A 21,509-nucleotide genomic window follows, 5' to 3' on the forward strand; every position below is an offset into this window, starting at 1 on the left:
TTCATTTCAGCTATTTTTGCTAAATTAGTCACTATTTAAATGATTTTTACATCTAAAAATCATAAATCATGCAAAATAAAACCATTTCATCTCAAAATTAACATAACGTGTGTAAATATTGCATGTGACAACATACTAAAATGTCATGGGCAGAGACGAAGTCTAACTATTTTTGACCAAAATACCTCTATTTAATCCATTTTTATCATGTAAAAATCATAAATCACGCAATATAAAACACTTTTATACGAAATTTTACATACAATGTGTAAAATATGCATGTGAAGTCATATAAAAATTTCAAGGTCAGAATCATAGTCTAACTAATTTTAGTAATTTAAGTGACATTTTATTCAATAAAATGTAATAAAAATACTAAAATCATATTAAAGAGCAATAAAATACCATAAATCATCAAAAATGACCTAAAATCAATTTAGGACCATAATGTTTAACATGAAAAATTTTCGTGGTCTTTATCATCATAAATCACAAAATACAAGTTTTATATGTTAACATTTTAACTCGGAAAAACAATAACCGATTATGCATGCAACAACCATTTGCTCTGATACCAATTGTAAGATTCATTAACCTCTTATTAGACATTTCTAATAACTTTATAAATTTAGTTTAGTCATAAAACTAATTAGATCTTATGCATGCATAACAAAATACAAAGTAAGAAGAAAAACGGATCTACTTACAATGAATGCCGAATGGATATACTAATTGGACACCTTCCTAATTAGTCTTCTTAATAAAATCCAAGTGCTCCAAGAAAACCCTTAGATCCAATGGTAGGATCTACTCCTCAAGGAATTGTACCAAGGTAATCACTTTTAATACATATACTAATTTAGATACTAGAAATTAGTATATGTGCCCTTAAAAATAATAACTAATATTATTGTTTACTACCTCTAGTAATGGTGGAATAATATTAGAGATTTTGGAACAAATTATTCATAAAACCATTTTTATGTGATAGATGATGGTAAGAGATGAAGGGTGAGCATAAAACTTTTTGTGTGAAAAATGATAACTCATATCTCATTTTCAAGGGGGGTGGGGGTGGGGAGTTCATGACATAAAGGGAGCATAAAAAATGCTTTTTATCTTACCCAAATGCTTTTTGTCTTACCCATGATCCTATGATAGATATCTAGGTTTAAGCATGCTTTATGTGTCATCATGATGTCCTTAAGCATGCATTAAACTAATGACAAAAATCATTACCCACTTGTAATACTCCGTATTTTAGTGGGAGTACTTGGTTGGTACTCGGTCGAGTGTGTGTTACTCGGCCGAGTGCACTTGACCGAGTAAACCGGTTCAGCGAGTTAGACAGTTTAATTTATGTTTTGGCCAAGCTTTTTTTTTTATAACAGTTGAGTCATTTCTAATTTTATTTTAGCATTTATAAAACCATTTCTAAACCTAGATAGAGGGAGAGGAAGAAGAATTGTCGAGCCTTTCATTTGATTGAAGATTTCTCGCCGATTTCAACCTAATTCGATTTCCCTGTTTGTAAGTCGATTTCATTCCATTATTTATACTGTTTTAAAGTCTTCATCTACGAAAAGTTTGAAAAGATAGTCCTATTTATTTGATGTCTGATTTATGCATATCAAATCTCGTAGTCAAATTCTTTATGGTTTATCCTAGGTTATTTATTTATGAACATGTCGCTGAAAAGTCCGCGAATCTGATTTGCTTCTGGAAAATGATTTGAAACCCTAATTTATATGTCGATTCAGTTATGGGACTTTTTCATACATCATATTTGTAGAGTCTAGATGACAATAGGATTTGGAATTACTGAAAAATAATGATTTAAACTCGTTTTATGAATCAATACTTTTTATGTGATGGTTTCTGTCAGTTTTTGGAGATCAGTCTGGAAACCCTTGATAAGTTTGGAATTTGAGAAAAATACGTTAGATATAATTTGTAGCTAATACTCATGGGATTCCAATACAATTGGCCTTGCATCAATTCGATTTTTTTGGAATTAGTTATGCATTTTATATTGAGTCTGCCATGTGCTGGAAAATCAGGAAAAGTCGTGTTTGTTCTTTAAGTTGATATTCCTATTAAGTTATGATGAGTCTAGGTTATGTGCATGATTAATTGATTGAGTAGGTGGTAATTATACATAATTATGTTATGTAGGTGATGGATATGTGAAGGATCATAATTGATTGCTTTGTGTGCTTGGATTGCGAAAAGGTAGGGTTTCCCTACTCAGTCTCTGTTTGTTAATTTAAGATGTGTTGGTATTGTAATTGTTGTTACCTGCTGATCATCGGAGTAATGGTGTTGTGGTGACGATTGTGATGTTGTAGTGTTGTGACGGTTGTGGTGTTGTGACAGCTGTGATGTTGTGGTGTTGTGACGATTGTGGATGTTGTGATGATTGTGTTGATTGTGGTGGAGTCACTTGTGGGAGTGGCTTCACACCCTAGTTCGCCCTCCGTGGAACCCGTCACGGGAGGGGATGTGCATATTAAGGGGCAGGGATATCGCTCGTTGATGAGCGGGGTTTAGGTGGGGATTGGCTGCGGTCCCCCACTGGCGGCGAGGATTGCCTGTTGCGATGGGTAATCTGGCTGGGCTTCACACCTTGGTGTATAGTCAGTTATGGTGTGTGATTCCGGAGGTCGGAGATGGTGGATGATCAGTTGGTTGCTTTATGCACTTGTCTTATTTTAATTTTGCAGTAACTGACCCCGTGTTGTTGTTTTGTAAAACCTGCGGTGATCCATTCGGGGATGGTGAGCAGATTATGACAGGTAATGCAGATGTTTAGCTATGGGACAGTCATGGGGAGTCATCACTTCGAGTCTAGCTTCCGTTGTTACAAGTTTAGCTGTCTTTGATTTCAGTTGTATTGAGGTCCCACACTTTTATTTTGAGTTGGCCTGAGATAATGTAATCGTTAAACTCTTTATACTTTAATAAAGTTGTTTTGGATTGTTGCTTTTGATATACTAACCTCAGGCAATCAAGATGGTAACAGCCTTTCATGCTAGGGTAGTACTTGGTAAGATACCTTGGTATGAGGGGGTGTTACAAAGTCGTATCAGAGCCGGCGATTCTGGCACCTAAAACTAATGAACCCAATAAACTTAGGGAGTCTAAATAAAATGAACCCGGGGAGAGTTGTTTGGAGCTACCGCAAAGACTTGGGAGACGTCCCAATGTCGCATTGAGGCCCTTACGATCTTTAACCTGTCACATGGGGGGAGTCTTGAAAACTGTTGTATGTCGAGTCATGTGTGTGTAATACTTGTAACTTGAGCTTTGTGAAGTGGTCGGATGAAATGGTGAAAGTGTTGGAACATGGTAGTATATGAAGGTGGATTGTGAATTCGTATAAGATAGATATTGAACATGAAGTAAGTTGAGCATGTTACCTATTTAATACGATATTGAGCATGATGAATGGTAGTGGTACATGTATAAATGATCATGATGATGTTAATGTCTGGTTTGTTGGTAGTAGCATGCGATTAAGGGTATGCGTCTATATATATATGAATGTTGTGTTTAAATTTGCATGTGGGTATGATAAGAGTTCAATTATGTACTGGTTTCTTGAAGTATTGAGTTGTTGTTGTTGCCTTATGCATGTTCAAATTGTTTTGGTTTAGAAAATTTGATTTGTATGAAAACCGATTATGGAAGGGCTGTCTTAAAACTGTCATAAGTCGAGTTCTAGAAATTATATTGCTGTAATTCCAATTGGAGGTGATAGCTTGTCTTCTTATGATTCTAACGATAGATCACACGCCCATATTGACCAAGTAACGAGTGAGATATGACTGTTTTACGAAAACTGGACGGTGCTGAGAACTGTGCCGATACTCGACCGAGTAGGCCCTACTCGGCCGAGTATCTTTCATACTCGACCGAGTATTCCATATTCGGCCGAGTAATATCTCTGTGATAAGCCTGTTTAGCTTTTGGAGTCGTGACTCGACCGAGTAGTCTCATTACTCGACCGAGTACCTCTTTGGGCGGTCATTTTGAGTCGATGGCTATGTTATTACACTTGTTTTGAGTTATAGGGTTGGTACACATGTATATTTTGGGTCTTAAAGCATTCTTTTATATATGTGACGGTCTTGATACGTAAGTTATCAAATGCTATGATAGGGACAATGTCGGCTTATGAGGGATAGGTGTTGGATATAAAGGACATGAGTTATATGTGGTTGTGAGGGATAGTGGAACTAGAAAAGAGTAGATTGATGAGCTAAATGAGGCTAGGAACATGTTTTGTGAAATATGGTGAGTGTTATAGCCGTGTGTTGAGTAATATAAAAGCAAGGGTATATGGGCAAGGTGATGTAAGTGTAAAGAAACGTGAGAGTTAAAGATTGAGATGAGGGATACGAATAGTGTCATACTGGGATGTGTAAGGATTTATGGAGGGAAACGGTTAGGATTTGTTGGTTAGGGATATATGTGATGAAAGGTCGTTATAGAGGAATGGAAACGAATGGTGCATAATGAGATCGAGTTATGCCGCGATGGGTAGAGAGTGGTCGAGTTTGGGAATTAGGAATATCTAGATGTGAGCCTAGTGTGTAATTCTTTGGACAATTAACGGTATGAGGTGAATTTTGGTTTCTAGAGATATGAAAGGGAGATACGACTAATTGAAGAGTAACCAATAGTGTGTGGACTTGATGGTGACAAGGGTGTGTGAGAAGCGAGAGGAGAGGGGATAAGTGATAAGAAAGAATGAGAATCTAAAGATATGAATTAATGGCATTTGAGTCGTGGTGTAACAAGAAGGTAATCAGATTACTAAAGGGTTAGGTAGGAGAAGGAAGGAGATGAATTATTAATCGGTATTATTGGACGGAAGTAAGTGAGATAACGTTAACCAAAGTTATGGGACATGAAAGTAAGGAATCATGGAAATGCACGATAGAACTATGAGGAGATGTGAGTTAATAGTTATATAAGAGTTCAGGACGACATGTCAGCCGTCAATTTCGAGGTATTAAGGGAGTAAGAAGCTGGCAGAGTATTTACACGATTTGAGATTTTGGTGGAGAGTTAGGTGGCGACGCAATAAAAGGTAGAATTGGAAATAATGTTGAGGTAAAATTTTGTTGATGGATTTGATGTTCGTTATTTGGGATGATAACCAAAGAGAGGAAACAAATTGTTATATTAAGAAGTGATAGTGAGAGAGTAGTTGCATGGGAGATGGTGGTGTCATAATGATGGCTAGTGGTTAAGGATGAGGTTAAATAGGGAAGTTAGTCGTTCTAAAAAGGTTGTTTTTGTGGAGACTGATTAGTATGTATGGGTGTGACGGAGTATAAGATGTGGATATATTAGGTGGTCGCTCGTAGTTGGGTACTGATGTCATGTTACGTTCGCCGGGTGGTGATAATTGTGTGTATGAGAGGATATGTTATGAAGGGCACCTGAGTTAAGTCCGGATGGGAGATATTCTTTACCAAGTGGTAACTTACGTAATCAGGATTGGCTAGTTACATTTGATTATGGGTCCTTGATATGTGTAGATGTTTGTGTGAGGTTCTGACCTCACGAGTCATGGTATGGATAATATTCATAAGGTTGGTGTCTGTGATTCCGTGTAATATGCTGCGTCGTGATCTAGTAGAGCACTTTTAAGAAAGTCCTGTGGTCAAGGAAGTTGTGCTCAGTCAGTGTTATGAGATTGTAAAAGTTGTGACGACTATCGATATGGTTGCTGTGTCTCGAGTGGCTATCTGAGCACGGTAATTCGTGTGGTGATACGAGTATTTTCGTGGTGTCATAGATTGTTGTTTGGTTACTGCTATTTCCTGCCAGTGTCGGTCGGGGCATATAAACCGTTATTTTGTTTCTCGATGTTTTTTACCAGTGTCGGTATGGGTATGGTTCTATTGGTTTTTATAGAGTATGATATAAAAGAGAGTTGGGTATGGTTCTGTTGTTTTCATGGTATAGTAATAAGCTGTTAATGGGACAAAGTTGTGAGAGGCTGTGGAGTACTTTTGATCTTGTTTTAGATAAGACGTTGATGGATATAGTTGTGGCAAGAGATTGTGGAGCATGTGTGGTATTGATCTGGAACTACATATGGTTTAGCACCTTTTCGTGGGACAGTGAGTACGGAGTATAGGGACTTAGTATCATGATGCAAGTGTTTAAGTGTTTTTTACCAAATTGGTTGTTTTGGGTCAATGTGGTCTTACTCGTTGGTTATTTGATAGATCGTTTGTATGTTGATACTTAAATAAGAAAATAATGCTCGTAATGTAAATTGACGCGTAAGATTTGGTGACGCGGAAAATCCAATGTGGGAACAACCGCAGGAGGGATGGTACCCTGCAAAATATTCCACTAGCTTTGAATAGGAGGATGATTACAATCGAGACGGAATGTAAATCTTGCTAATCACGAGATATTGTGAGGTTTTGAATGAATGTATGCATGTATGAATGTCCTCCTTTGATTGCTTCCTTGGCTATTTATAGGGTAAGAACCCTAGACGTATCCTACCTTGATTATGGAAAGGAATATAACTTCCATAAAAACTCTTGCCATAACGCGCGATCTTCCTTTATTCTTCCTGATCTCCCTGACTTCTCCCTGACTCCTCTTTCCTAAGTTCAGATGCTTCTTTTAATGGGCTTCAGCCTTCTTCTCACGTGCATGTCGGCCCATTCTCCCTTTCTTGTGCTTTCTCCAACCACGGGCTCCCCTTCTTTCATGATCTATTATTTATTAAGTGGGCCTTTCTTATTATGTGATTTTGAGCCCAAACAGTTTGCCCCGAATTTCTTGTGAAGTACGCTTCGAGGTGTCGAACAAGGAATTTATGTAGTTGACTGCCAAAACCCTAAGCCGTCATTTGCACTCCTTTTCATGCACTCTCGTCATTGCTGCCGCCCACCTCCTCTTTTCTCACACCCTACTCCCTCTCTCTTCCTTTATAACCTCAACCTCCTTCCTTTACTTCCATTAATCCTAAAATCATTTCCCACAAAAACTCTCTCTCTCCTCCCAAATCCCTAACCTTTCTTCCCTCTTTCCCTGCCGGCTTCACTGTTCCATTCCCGTCGTCCCAGGTATTTTCCTTTCCCTTTCCTTCTTTATTCCCATTTTTTCCTTTTTCCATTATGGGAAAAACTCGACACTCATCCTCAACCTCCACACTCCCTGACCAAAACCCAGACCCGGTTTTTCCCTCCCGGGGCCTTTTCAACCATCCCCATGACTGTGACTCTGCCCTGACCAATGCTGAAATCCCTTTGATCAAGGATTTACTTGGTCTTGGTGACGGGGTGGATGTCGCTATTCCTGAGCCCGGTCAAAAAGCTGATGCCATCCGTCCAAGGTGGGTTTTGCTTTTATTTATACCCATTTAGATATGGTCTTCGCTTCCCTTTTCCTAAACTCGTTCAAGACTTCATCTTTACAAATAACTTTGCCATGGCACAAATTTCTGCCACTGTCTGGAGGGTTCTTTTCTACTCCTTGGCCGCTTGTCAAAACACTGGCAACTCCATTTCTCTGGGCGATCTGGCCCATATGTATGATATCAGGTCCCTGGGTAGAGGCCAATTCTCGCTCCGGGGCTCTGGAGAGGCTTCTTTCAAGCATGTGTCAAAATCTCGGGATGAGAAATGGTTCGAGGACTTCTTCTTTGTGAGGAAGGTTTCTATCCAGCCGCCTGCCGATTACATCTTCGAGAAATGGGTCATAACTTCGAGTAAGTAGCCCCCCTGTCACCTGATTTGTTTATCTTGCTGCTTACTAGCTTACTTCATCGTCCTCGTGCAGGTCCCTGCTACCTGACCCATATTGGTGCCCAGATCCCTGCCCGCAACAAGTTATTCTGCATTCCTCAGTTAGAGAGGAATTTTCCTGACCTGCTTCCTGGATTTTCTCCTGCTTCTTCCTCCAACCCCCTTCAATCGTCTCACAGCATGTCTTCCGGTAAGCTTTCTATAGTCGTTTCAGTTTGCATGCAACCTTACTGACAACTCAATTTTCTTGACGCCTGAAATGATGTTTGCTTGCAGGTTCAAAAGTTGACCCTTTGGAAGCTATCCTCCAGAGCGCAAAAAGAAATAGATCCGCTGCCAGCCCTGATGTGGCATCTGCCTCCAAGAGGACTGCTCCTGATGCCTGTTTTCAGACTCCTCCTACTCACTCCAGCTCTGCTAGTCCTGAACATTTGGAGGTCGACCCGCTTTCTCATCATCCTCCTACTCCTCCTACCAGTCCTCGTGTTTTAGCTAGCGAAGGCATCATTGCTCACTTCCCAGAGGGTTTTGGGAACATTGATAAGGTGCCATACTGGCCAGAGATCGACCAGCTGCTTTTTCCTCCCCTAAGAGAGGCCTTCTCGGAATTTTCTTCAGAGGAAATGGCTGAGAATGATGTGCACAACGCTTTAATGGTGAGTGATCTTCGTCTTCCACCTGTTCTAAATTTTTACCTTTAATTCCCTGCTAACTTTTAATTTTTCTTGCCCCAGATCCTCCAGTCTGCTCTTTACAACAGGAAGATGATCAACATAGTGCAGACCACCAGCCGTGCCACCAATGTCAAAAACCAAGAGCTGAAAGGGACGATTGCTGACTTAGCGCAGCAGCGATCTGACCTAAAGGAACGCGTGGTGGAGCTTAAGGCCGGGCTTGTTGGTGTCAAGAAGAAGTTGAAGGAGGTGGCTGATCAGCTGGCTCGTACTCAAGAGGTTTGCATCACGTTCTCTGACTCCTTGAAACGCTCTAAGGAGAGGATCAGCGAGTTGATCACCCTGGCCACAAATATCGTCGCCTATGCTACCCGGCGGAGAAAGATCAGCGGAATGCATGTTGCCCTTGAGGAGGCTCCAACCCAGCAAGCCATAGAAGAGGAGGAGAGGCAGCTGGAGATGCTCTATCCCGCTCAACCTAATCTGAGTGCGCTGATGCCTGAGGTTGGTGAGGTGAATTCTCCTGCGTTGGCTGAGCAGGCTGCTACTGGAGATGTTGGGTTGCCCTAGGATGCTGTTGACGGAGCTCTTGAAGCTATGGTAGCTGAGGGCGTGCAAGCTGGTCCGGTACCTGAAACAGATGGTCAACAAGCAAATGAGATACCATATGTGGAGGTCATTAACGTGACCGATATTTAAGAAGTTTTTTTTTAAAATCAATGAACTTTTTCTGGCCCAGTGGTGGCAGACTTGTAAGTTTTTTGAACTTTTTCTGGTAGCTCGCCATGGTGGCGATTAAACTCTAGGGCCGTACTTTTGGCCACGTTTTGGAATGCTCATTGCCGTAGTTTAGGCAAGTTTTAATTACATCTTGTGTGCTAGATTTTGTTTTTTCAAAGTTTAGGAGGTTGCCGTGTCAGCCTGTTGGCTGATTTAGGCGAGTCACGTCGTCCTGAGGAGGCTGACTCAGACTCAGCTAGCTGCCGTGTCAGTCTGTTGACTGACTTAGGCATGTGCCGCATTGTATATAGGGGTGGCTGTGTCAACCTTAGAGGCTGATTTAGACCAGTCGTGTTAGCTTGAAGAGGCTGACCGAGACTCAGCTAGCTGCCGTGTCAGTCTGACGACTGATTTAGGCGTATGCCGCAGTTTTGGACTACTTAACCTTGTTCATGACGCAAGGTGTGTTCGTCACGTTTAGAGCCAACAGGGGTGTAATCTAGGCAAGTTTATCGTCGTTCTAGGATCAATGAGACGCTGCAGGATTCTAGTAGCTCAGAGATCCCTACGTTCCATATATGTGTGCATGCATTCTGGGGCCCTGATTAATTGCGATTAGTGCGAGCTACGTCCAGGGGGTGGTATCAGGGGTAGCTGGGTAAGCGTGTTTAGCTGTTAACCAGGCTCCCTTTCGTATGTTCCACAGTCCGCCTGGTGAGGGTGCTTCTGGTGGAGAAAGTAGGTTAGGCATGTTGGAGTGTCGTGTGCTTTGTCACCCCGCGTTGGCAGTTGACAGTCCTGTTAGATACACTTTCAACGTACCATAGACAATAGGATTCAAAGTGATGTACTTAGAGAAGTCTGAAAACAGAAAAGTCTATTAGAATGATATGAAGTACCTGACGCCATCTCATGGGGTACCAAAGCAATTGTGGTCCCAGGACGATGTAAAACCATACCATCCAATAGTAGTTTGAAAGTTGAAAGAAAACAAAGATATCAAAAAAGTATATGGAATTGGTAGTATGCCTACTACCGGATTTTTATTTCTTTGCTTAAAATAATTTGGCTTTTCATGGTATATTACTCCGTAAGCTAAAATCTACTTATTATTAAAAGTAATATCTCTTCAGGTGAAGTATGTTCCATGGGCGTTGTATGATTTGACCGTCCATAGTCATCAGTCTGTATGCACCATGGCCAACAACTCCTTCTACCTGGTATGGTTCTTCCTATTTGTAGGCGAATTACCTGCCTTTTGGTTTTTAGTGTTTTGAAACACTTCACGGAGAACCAGGTCTCCTACCTCCAGGAGCCTGACTTTCACATTCTTGTTGTAACTCCTAGCTACCGACTGTTTGTAGGCAGCCAAACGTATTTTTGCACTTGTTCTCAGTTCATCTACTGTGTCCAGGCTCCTGACCATCTCTGCATTGTTCAGTTCCCCTGTCATATATCCATAACTGTGAGCCATTGTCACATATGATCTCTGATGGGATACCAAACCTGTAGATGATATTGCGTTTTATGAAAGAGATGACTTGTTTGTCCTTTACTTATGTGAATTCTTCTGCTTCTATCCACTTGGAGAAGTAGTCTGTCATCGCTAGCATCCATATCTTGTTCCCTGTGGCTCTAGGTAGAGGGCCTACTATGTCCATTCCCCATGTCATGAATGGCCAGGGAGAAATGATGGGATGTAAGGGTTCTGCTGGCTGGTGGATCATTGGTGCTGAGCGCTGGCAGGCGTCACACTTGCGTGCGTATTCTGCTTCATCTACCCTCATTGTGGGCCAAAAGTATCCTTGTCTAAGAGCTTTATTTGACAGACTTTTGCCCCCTGCTTGGTTTCCACATTCACCACTGTGGAGGGAATGCAACACGGTTTGTTCTTCCTCTTTATTCAGGCATCGTAAGTATGGACCTGCCAGTGACTTCCTGAAGAGTGTATCATCAATTAGTATAAATCTGGAGGCCTTTACTCTGAAATCTCTTACTTCCTTCTTGTCATCTGGCAGCTTGCTATGACGCAGCCAGTCTAGGTAGGGTGTGCGCCAATCCCAGTCATCTGCCTGTATAGTTGGTTGGTCGGGCGGTTAGGAGTCTTCCCTGGCATCCATAGCTGCCTGAACTCCTACTTCATCCTACTGATCCTCCAGGTCTCCTTTGTCTACTTCGTATGCCTTCTGGATAGAAGGTTCCAGAATGTGTGCGATGGGGATGCTGGATAGTTCTGTTGGTTTGAACGTTGCCCCCAGAGTTGCTAAGGCATCTGCTTCCACATTTTGATCTTTGGGAATCTGCTTGAGCTTGCAAGTTTTGAATTTTTGCTTTCACTCTTTTTCTACCTTCAGGTATGCAATCATCTTTGAATCTCTGGCTATAAACTCGTCATTTACGTGATTGACTATTAGCAGAGAGTCACTGTATATGTGCAGGTGTCCGACTCCTAATTCCAGAGCTAGCTGCATTCCTAGTATCAAAGCCTCATATTCTGTTTCATTATTGGTTGCCTTAAATTCACATCTTACTGCTTGTGCTATCAGATCTCCCTGCGGTGACCGCAGAATCAACCCTACACCTGCCCCCCTTTGGATGGAGGCTCCGTCGATATGCATCTGCCAGACCTCTGTCTCCCAGTTCCCCTCCAGGGTGAGGATTTCCTCATCTGCCAGATTTTGGATGGCTGGGCTGAAGTCTGAGACAAAGTCTGCTAATGCTTGCGATTTGATTGCTGTTCTGGGGTCACACTAGATATCATATCCACTAAGGTGTACAGACCACTTTGACATTCTGCCTGACAGTTCGGGTTTCCTCATGATAGACTTTAGCGGGTAGTTGGTCACAACGTGTATGGTGTGGGACTCAAAATAGGGGTGCGGCTTATAAGATGCTACTACCAGAGCTAGTACTAGTTTTTCGAGAGATGTGTACCTGGTCTCTGCCAGCAGCAGAGACTTGCTTACATAGTATACTGGCCTCTGTTCCTTCTCCTGCTCTCTGACTAGAACAGCGCTCACTTCCACCTCTATGACGGTCAGGTAGAGGAACAGTGGTTCTCCTGGTTCCGGTTTTGACAGCAGTGGTGGGCTGCTGAGGTAGTGTTTCAGCTCTCTGAATGCTTACTCGTGGTCTGCGGTCCACTCAAACTTTAGGCTTTTCCTCAGTATGTCGTAGAAAAACCTGCACTTATTTGATGATCTTGAGATGAACCTGCTCAGGGCTGCTACCTTGCCAGCTAGTCTTTGAACGTTCTTAGGCTTTTCAGGTGACTCCAATTGCAAGACAGCCTTGATCTGCTCGATGATGGCTTCTATCCCTCTTTGAGTTACAATGTAACCTAAGAATTTGCCAGAGGATACCTTGAAGGTACACTTAGATGGATTTAGCTTTATTTTGTATTCCCTTAGGGTGCTGAATATTTCTGCCGGATGCTGCATATGATCTTTGACTTTCTCTGATTTCACCACCATATCATCGATATATACCTCCATAGTTATTCCTATCTGCTCTTTAAACATGCAGTTGACCAGCCTTTGATATGTGGAACCTGCATTCTTTAGGCCGAATGGCATGACGTTGTAACGATATATTCCTCTTTCAGACATGAATGTCGTCTTTTCTTGATCTGCAGGATCCATCTTAATTTGATTGTATCCACTCCATGCGTCCAGGAATGTCAGCATCTCATGTCCAGCTGTCGCATCCACCATTGCATCGATGTGAGGTAGTGGGAAAAGATCTTTAGGGCATGCTTTGTTGAGGTCGGTGAAGTCCACACATACTCTCCACTTTCCATTCTTCTTAGGTACCACCACCACGTTGGACAACCACTCTAGATATTTTACCTCTCTTATCTTCTTTGCTGCTAGAAGGCTATCTACCTCTTGATTAATTACCTTATTTCTTTCTGCTGCAAAATTCTTTCTTCTCTGTTGGATGGGTTTACACTTTGGGTTAACACTGAGCTTATGCGTTATGATGGACGGATCTATTCCTATCATGTCGTCGTGAGACCATGCGAAACAGTCCATGTTATCTTGCAGAAATTTGATTAGTTGCTGCCTTAGGTTCCCTGTGCATCCGGCTCCAATTAGCACGGTCCTTTCTGGGTGCAGCTTGTCCAAGTTGATCTGATCTAGCTCCTCGGCTGCGGGCTCAATGTATTCGTCCTGGACAGGCTGCTTCCTTAATTGCTATGCTGGAGGGCTGGTGGTGCACTTTAGTGCTTTCTTGTAGCAACCTCTAGCTTCCTCCTGATCTCCTCGTATTGTTTCTACCCCCCATAGAGTGGGGAATTTTATGCATTGATGATATGTTGAGGGGACTGCTTTCATTTGGTGCAGTCAGGGTCTTCCCAGAATGACGTTGTAGGTGGAGGGATCGTCTATAACCAGATACCTGATTTGCTTGTTGACCCCTCTTACATAGGTTGGGATGACTATCTCACCTAGTGAGTTGGCTGTCTCCCCGCTGAAGCCTACCAGCGGGATGGTTTTCTTCTGCAAGTCCCTCTCGCTGAATCCCATATTTTCTATAGTTTTCAGCATGATCAGATTCACCGAGCTGCCTGTATCTACCAGGACCTTTCTGACTGAGCAGTTAGCCATTGACAGGGTGATAATGAGCGCGTCGTGATGTTCCCGCTCGTCATATGTATCTCCTTCATCAAAGGTAACAGATGGTAGATCACTGTGAGAAATTCTGCAAGATCTTGCTGGTCTATCTCCTTTGGTCCCGGTGGCATGTCTTTTAGCTGCTGAGTACGTTAGCCCACTTATGTCTGAGCCGCCTGTTATCACGTTTATGATCTTGGTGCATGTGGGTGGATTTGCAGGCTTCACAGAGCCTACCTTATCCTGCTGCTTGCCCCCACGTGGTAATAGATGGCTCAGTTCACCTTGTTCGTACAGGCGCTTGATCTCTCTTCGTAGTGTGTAACAGTCTTCAGTGTTATGCCCAATATCACGATGGAATTCACACTTCTTTTTACTATCTTTTCGCCATGCATGTCCTTCTACTGGTGGCTTGGGCCACCTTACTCCATCTCCCATCTCCCTGAGTGCTTTCAGGATTCCTCCGATGCCTGTAGTGAATCCATACTCTGCCAGAGTAGGGAGTAACTGATTTTCTTCGATTCTGTTGACTCCCCTTCCATATGGCCTATATCTTTCGTCCCTTTTACTTGTAGTTTGTTTTCTTCCTGACTTTTCTACGGCTGAGGTGCTGGAGACGCTTGGTGTATTAGGCAGGCTGGCTCTGGCTAGAATGTCTTCCTCCAATCTAATTGCGGCTGCTGCCTTTTCTTGTACTGCTTCAAAGCTATGACAAGGGTGCATAGTTAGCTGCTTCTACAGGTCAGAGTCATGGTGGAGGCCTCTCCTGAAAGCTTCTACTGCTGTTGAAACTTCACATTCTCGTACTGCCACCTTCTCATTGTTGAATCTAGTATTGTATTCCCCAATGGTTTCTCCTGCCCCCTGGACGATTCTGTACAGATCTCCTACATGCTTTTGCGGCTTCCTGCTGCTTGCAAACTGCTGGGTGAACGCGTTTACCAATTCAGGAAATGTGGATATCGACCTGTTGGGTAAACTTACAAACCATCGAAGTGTCGGCCCTGTTAAGGTGGATCCAAATCCTTTGCACATGCAGGCCTCTTTTACCTGCCCTACGGCTGTTACTGTCATCATCTTCTGCTTGTACTGGCTTATATGGTCAAAGGGATCTCTTTGTGCCGTCAAAGAGAGGCATATTTGGACTCGTGAATCCCTTTGGCATAGCTGTGATGGATATGGCGTCCACGAATGGCGAGTCGGCATAACTGTCAGGTGCTGCTTTCTCAAGTGGGGGAGGCAGTCCTGGAACCCTGCTTAGCATCTCTCTTAACTTTAAGTACTGCTGATTTGTTATGCTACCTGAATCTGGGGTTTGCCTGTCAGCCGCTTGCTGATTTGATATGCCGCCTCCTGACCTAAACTCTTGATGGTTCTTATGTGTTCCAGTAGCTAGGGGGTTGAGGTTACGATCGTTCCCTACTGCCAGTTCACTTGCTGGTTCACCTCTGATCCTGCTCCAGGTGTCTGGCCGATTGCTGCGAAATTGCTAACAGGGGTGCCACCTGTTTGCGCTTCCATGCGGCTGACTGGCGGCCAGTTATCTGGTGTAAGGTATCCCAGCCCCTGTGGGGCTATTCTTCCATCTGACGGTATTGTAGCAAGATCAAACCTTGTTACCAGTTTAGCTGGTATCTGCCAAAGTGCATTCCTGCTGCCTGATGCCCCCCGTGTCAGATCTACTAGCGGAGATCTTCCTTCACCTGCCCTGATTGCTGGGGTGACAGACTGCTGTTTTAGGATATCTATCTGCGCCCAGAGCTCTCTGTCTCTCTTCCTTGCTTCAGCTTCAGCTTTCTTCTGGTATTATCTCATGTTTTCCATGGCCTTCTGAAGGTTTTCTACTCCAGCGAGCAAGATTTGTGTTGGACTGGGTGGTGGGTGAGGCCTGAGCTCGCTGTTCCTTTATCTGATCTGGCTTGAGTTGTGACAGCAGGGGTTTTAGGAGGCAAAGAGGTTTTTGCCGTTGGTGTGATTCTTGAGGTATGTCCGGGAGCCTGCGTTGCCACTGTTGATGCTGGATTTTGGGTAGAGGTCGGTGGTAGCAACGGTTGACTGCTCCCTGACATGGCTTCTGATATTTGCATATCCATTGCGTACTTTGGTTATCAACTATTGACGATCACAATGCCCCACGGTGGGCGCCAAACTGTTTAGGTGTTTTTTACCAAATTGGTTGTTTTGGGTCAATGCGGTCTTACTCGTTGGTTATTTGATAGATCGTTTGTATGTTGATACTTAAATAAGGAAATAATGCTCGTAATGTAAATTGATGCGTAAGTTTAGTGACGCGGAAAACCCAATGTGGGAACAACCGCGGGAGGGACGGTACCCTGCAAAATATTGCACTAGCTTTGAATAGGAGGATGATTACAATCGAGACGGAATGTAAATCTTGCTAATCACGAGGTATTGTGAGGTTTTGAATGAATGTATGCATGTATGAATGTCCTCCTTTGATTGCTTCCTTGGCTATTTATAGGGTAAGAACCCTAGACGTATCCTACCTTGATTATGAAAAGGAATATAACTTCCATAAAAACTCTTGCCATAACGCGCGATCTTCGTTTATTCTTCTTGATCTCCCTGACTTCTCCCTGACTCCTCTTTCCTAAGTTCAGATGCATCTTTTAATGGGCTTCAGCCTTCTTCTCACGTGCATGTCGGCCCATTCTCCCTTTCTTGTGCTTTCTCCAACCACGGGCTCCCCTTCTTTCATGATCCATTATTTATTAAGTGGGCCTTTCTTATTATGTGATTTTGAGCCCAAACAGTAGTAGTATGATTGTAACGCCCCGTAATTTCGGACCGTTAATATATTTCGAAAATAATTTATTAATCAAATAAAATTTGATATTTAAGTATTTAAAGTAAAAATAATTCAAAGAAATATAATTTTATTATATTTTGAAGAAAAGTATTTATTTTGATAGTTTCGAAATGTTTAAAAATAGTTTAAACCGTGTAAAACTTTTTATTTCGAAATAAGGGCGTATCGGGGGGAAAATGACAATTCTTTTGAACATTGGGTAAACGATTTTGGAAATGGGTCGTATGAATACTCAATTTTCTTGTAATCTCGTGTTTAAGAACTTTGGTCTTGTCGGAATTTGCATTTGACCAACGGTTCTAATTATTATCGAAACGAGCCAAAACCGACTCGTAAAATCCCGACTAAACCCGCACCTTTCCTCTCTTTCTCCTCTAACCCGCGGCACCCCCTCCCCCTACCTTTCTTTTTTCTGATTTTCTTGTTTCATCATCCTCAACTTTTCCAAAAAAACACCATTTTTATAAAACTCAAGCTTTTTAAGCCAAATTTCACCCTAACTCACTCGTTTCTACTCGGATTTTCGCAAAATTTACATTTCCGGAATCCTCTCGTCGAGATCTACAACCTAGTATGTTTTAATTTCAGTTTTCTTGAAGTTGTTTTAAGACGAATTTTGGTAAATTTCGGTATTTATACTTATTTATTGTGTTTTTATTGTTTATTTAGGTGAAGAATTGGAAGACGAGTTTGGGGACTCGTATATTGTCGAGGATAGCGGCTAGTTTCTTGTTAGGGTTTGGGTTTTAAGGTGCTAATTGCTCATTTTCTAGCTTAAGGTAACATATTTCGAGTTACTCGACGAATAATCGTCACATTCTTTGCTTTTTTGTATGTTTTTGTGATTTTTGGTTGAGTAGTAAATTTTCACATGTTTAAAGTGGGTTGCATATATGTCTTTTGGTTAGTTTAAATTAACATATTAGTAGGGGAACGATTAATTGTGTTTCAGACGGTATTATACTGAACAAAAACGGAAAAATGGAGATGTTGGGGTGGCGGCAGCAGGCCCGGCAGGCCCATGGCAGGCCCACGGCTGGCCCGGGTCAGCCCGTTGCTTGTTTCGCGGTTTTCTATGCTTTGTTCGTCATTTTAGGTTCATTAATGATATAATTAGAATAAGTAACATATGGTTAAACTTAGGAAATGAATCATAATAGTAGTTAAAAATTATGTTAATGTTAAAAAAATTATGTTTATATTGATAGTTATCACATGTTAGGATAGTTTACAAAATGAAATTGTAATTAATAGGCTCAAAATGAATTTTATAGCGATAATTGTAATGTTTTGATGATTGTGCCGAAAACTGAGCCTTAGTCCCTTTGATCGATTCGATGTCGATTAATTGAGTGATTGGTCACCGCAATTTAACCGCACTGTCGCAGATCGGGGTTGCGGGTAAAAATTCGGTTGGATGAAATTTTATATGAATTGGATAATCGGCCTTTTTCTTGTTTTAGGCCATTTATCAAGTTTTAGTTCACATGTATAGTTGATTGAATTTAATAGTGTCTTGTATTGTAGAAATGGCCCTAGATTTCCCTAAAGCCTTTAATAGTGTTAAAATTGCTAGAATTGGAATGGGAATTGAATATCTTTTGCAGTTTGTTGCGTTTGTCATAGATAGGTCTTTATAGTCTCTGACGAGTATATGTTCACTGCTTAATAGCCTTTGTGTTCCTGACTAGTGGGTTTATATCCAAGTTGGGGCATGACCTCGTTACTTATTTTGATAGTAAGTGGTCAGCTTAAGTACTAGCCAACCCTTTGGTGGACTCCTTAGGGTACTCACTTTGTTTTAGAAAAATTGTGGGTCTTGGGTGCGGTGGTGTGTATCCGCATGTCTAGGTCTGCGCAGATTTTAGGCTAGGGTTGTGTTGTGTCTTGGCCATGTTTTATTAATATTAACCGCTGAGCCAAGATACCGGTTCGATTACCTTCCCTACCTCGTGGTATAGACTCGAGTTACAGAGTGACTATTGACGGTGCTAAGAACTTATGCCTGTCTTTGATATATTGCCCTTTCTTGTATGGTAATTTTATGAATTGTAATAGGTGAGATGTAAGCCGTTTACAATTGATAAAGTTTGGATTACTGCTTGTTATATGTTTCACATGATAGTTTAGTTTGGTCAGTTAGGACTCATATGTTAGAATAATTGATAATTGAATTATTTATCATGTTGTTTACATGTTTCATTACATGTTACATTAAATATGACGATTCGTGGCTGGGAGGACTCGAAGTTACTCCCCACTGAATTGTGGCTTTCGTGTTTGTATAAAATGCGATTGACAGGTACTTGATGCTTAGTTGGGGTTCACGGACGAGCTAGTGAGCAAGAGAACCTTGGACCTAGTTTTGGCTATTTTTATAGTAAACCTTTTAACTTTTGGTTTTGTATATATTTTGAAGGGACATATGTCTCCCTCTTTTTCCTTGGGTTGTATCATTATATTTTCTTATCGTTAGCTATGGCATGTAAATTAGTTCGTTAGCATTGCAGGTTTTGGCACCCGCCTCTTGGGAATGTTGGAAATGTTTGTGATTGGTTTAGGAAAATTTTAAAAATTACAGGTTTTGTCTAGTTGAACCAATTACAAACATATCCTGTCAGTTTTTCTGTAGAATTTACGCGTTTAATTATCGCTAATTTTTTTTTAAGGGTGTCACAGTTGGTATCAGAGCTTGTTGCTCCCGACGCACGTTTGTGCACCCCACTTAAAATCACTTGACCTTTAAATAATAAACTTGAGAGATGGGTAGGATGGGTAGAGTTAGGATTTTATGTGGTAGTCTGTTTGTGATTGCTAATTGTTAGGTTTGTTGATTGTTAGTTATTAATTTTGGTGCCGTTAAAGATTGGTTATGCCAAATGAAGAATGCTTCCACTTTCTCGATATTTCTTTCCGTATTCAGTGTATCTTACCTTAATCTTCCAATTTCGTTGTTCATTCGTCTTTCAAATTCCTCTTATCTCGCCTTGGTAACTACTCTTCAATTCTTTCTCTTGATTCATCCTTGGTTCGTTTTCTCCTTATAACAAAAGTCCATGTGGACACCTTCCTTTTATTCCGCAGGATAGTCCCCTTGTTCAAGAGAACCCGGTTTTGAGAGAATGTAACTTTGGAGGGCGTGAACGAGTTGAGAAATTGATTGTTTAAGGTTTGAGTTGTATAGGAGAATATAACTTGGGATCCTTTGGTTAGTCTTGTGAGTTGTGCTTGATATGGGAGCCTAGTGAGTTGAGAAACACCTTGGGATTTATGACTATTGAGAGCTTGTTTGGTATAGATGATTGAGCATGGGTACTACCTTAGTACATAAGATGGAATGAACCTGAGCTACTTCATTTGAGAGTCTTGATGTTTCTTGTGGAAAATTTAAGGAATGATAGTTAGCCCTAATCCTTGTAGGCCTTGAAAGGAATACATTAGGACATTGACATTGCTTAATGGATTGGTATCGTACTTTGGAATTAGTTAGGTTGTTAAACCTTTTGAGTTGACCAAATATAGTATAGAGTAGCCCTTGTTAACCTTTCGAAATTTGAGAACACGTGGTTGACCTTTTTAATCATATCTGAATTTGGGAATTTTGGTGGAATGTTGTTCAATGTAGTTCGTGAGTTCAAAGATGTGATTCTAATTTATGGTATCGGAGACTAGAAGTATTAAGTCGTAAGATGAGGGAGTAAACAAGCCATGGTACTTGGGGATGACATAGTAAGTGAAGTTCGATGATGAGAATGGTAAAGGAGATACTTTGGGACATGGATGGTAACAAATGAATTTGTGTGGTGAACTGATTTTGGCTCTTAGAACCAATTGAGTTGAGGAATACCTACCATTGTGGAGTCCTTGTTAGTCCTATAATTTGGTAGACTTTTGAGGCTTTGTTGAGCACCTTAGTGATGTAACCTTATCATATCGATCATAAGCTTTGATGAGTGTTTGGTAAGCGGTAACTCTTTCATTATGCCGCTTCTGTTCTCCTTCCCTTCTCTTTAACGTTTGTTGAACCCTGTTTTTATGCCAAAGTTTACGTATCTTCTTCTTGCCCTAGATATCTTCTTAACTCGAATACCTCTTATTTTTGTCAACCGTTATCTTTACGGTCTGACTCCTTAGTTTCCTAACTTGTCAGGTTCATGCACCCTTTGAAAATATTTTACCGTTTCTCTATCCCGTTATCACTCCTTATCTCCTTAGTATAGTTGGTACCCTGTTGATCATGTTTACAGAGTTAGTGAGATGTGATTTGAGGATATAGGATTGACTAAGTAGCCGAGTTTGGGTTTGGCTTCCATAATCACTTTGGATATGAGGGTTTGATAATGTATATGTTATCGTGTGGGAAATGTTAAATGTGGGATTATTTGTTGGTTTTAGTGAGTGATATTGATTACTACTTGAAGTATGTTATGAGAGTGAGAGTAAGCTACATTGTTGGGAAGTCTTAGCACTTGTTTTGGTAACTAGAAAGGGTAATGGTTTGGTTGACACCAATTGTTAGGTTAAAGAACATAGTTTCACTTATGGTTTTAGGAACTATGAGGTGATAAAGTGTTGTTACAATTAAGACCTCGTTCCTTGGGAATTTGATGGTAAGTAAGTTTTAGGGTGTCAAATTTGAAAGAATATTCCTTGAGATGTTGATGACCATAATGGTTTGGTGATGTGATTTGGTATTTTAGTTGACTCTTGAGGGTTCTTGAGTTGAGAGAGACTTAGTGTTGAGAAGAATTTGTTAAACCTATAGATTTATAGACCTTGAGGTCGCATTGAGTACTTGAGATGATGGGATGATGTTGTAGCTGAGTGTAGATCCGCTTTTGGCAATCCTTAATAAGCAAAAGGATAGAAAACTTGAGATCCTATT

Source organism: Silene latifolia, chromosome 2, assembly GCF_048544455.1.
Source record: "Silene latifolia isolate original U9 population chromosome 2, ASM4854445v1, whole genome shotgun sequence".
NCBI lineage: Eukaryota > Viridiplantae > Streptophyta > Magnoliopsida > Caryophyllales > Caryophyllaceae > Silene > Silene latifolia.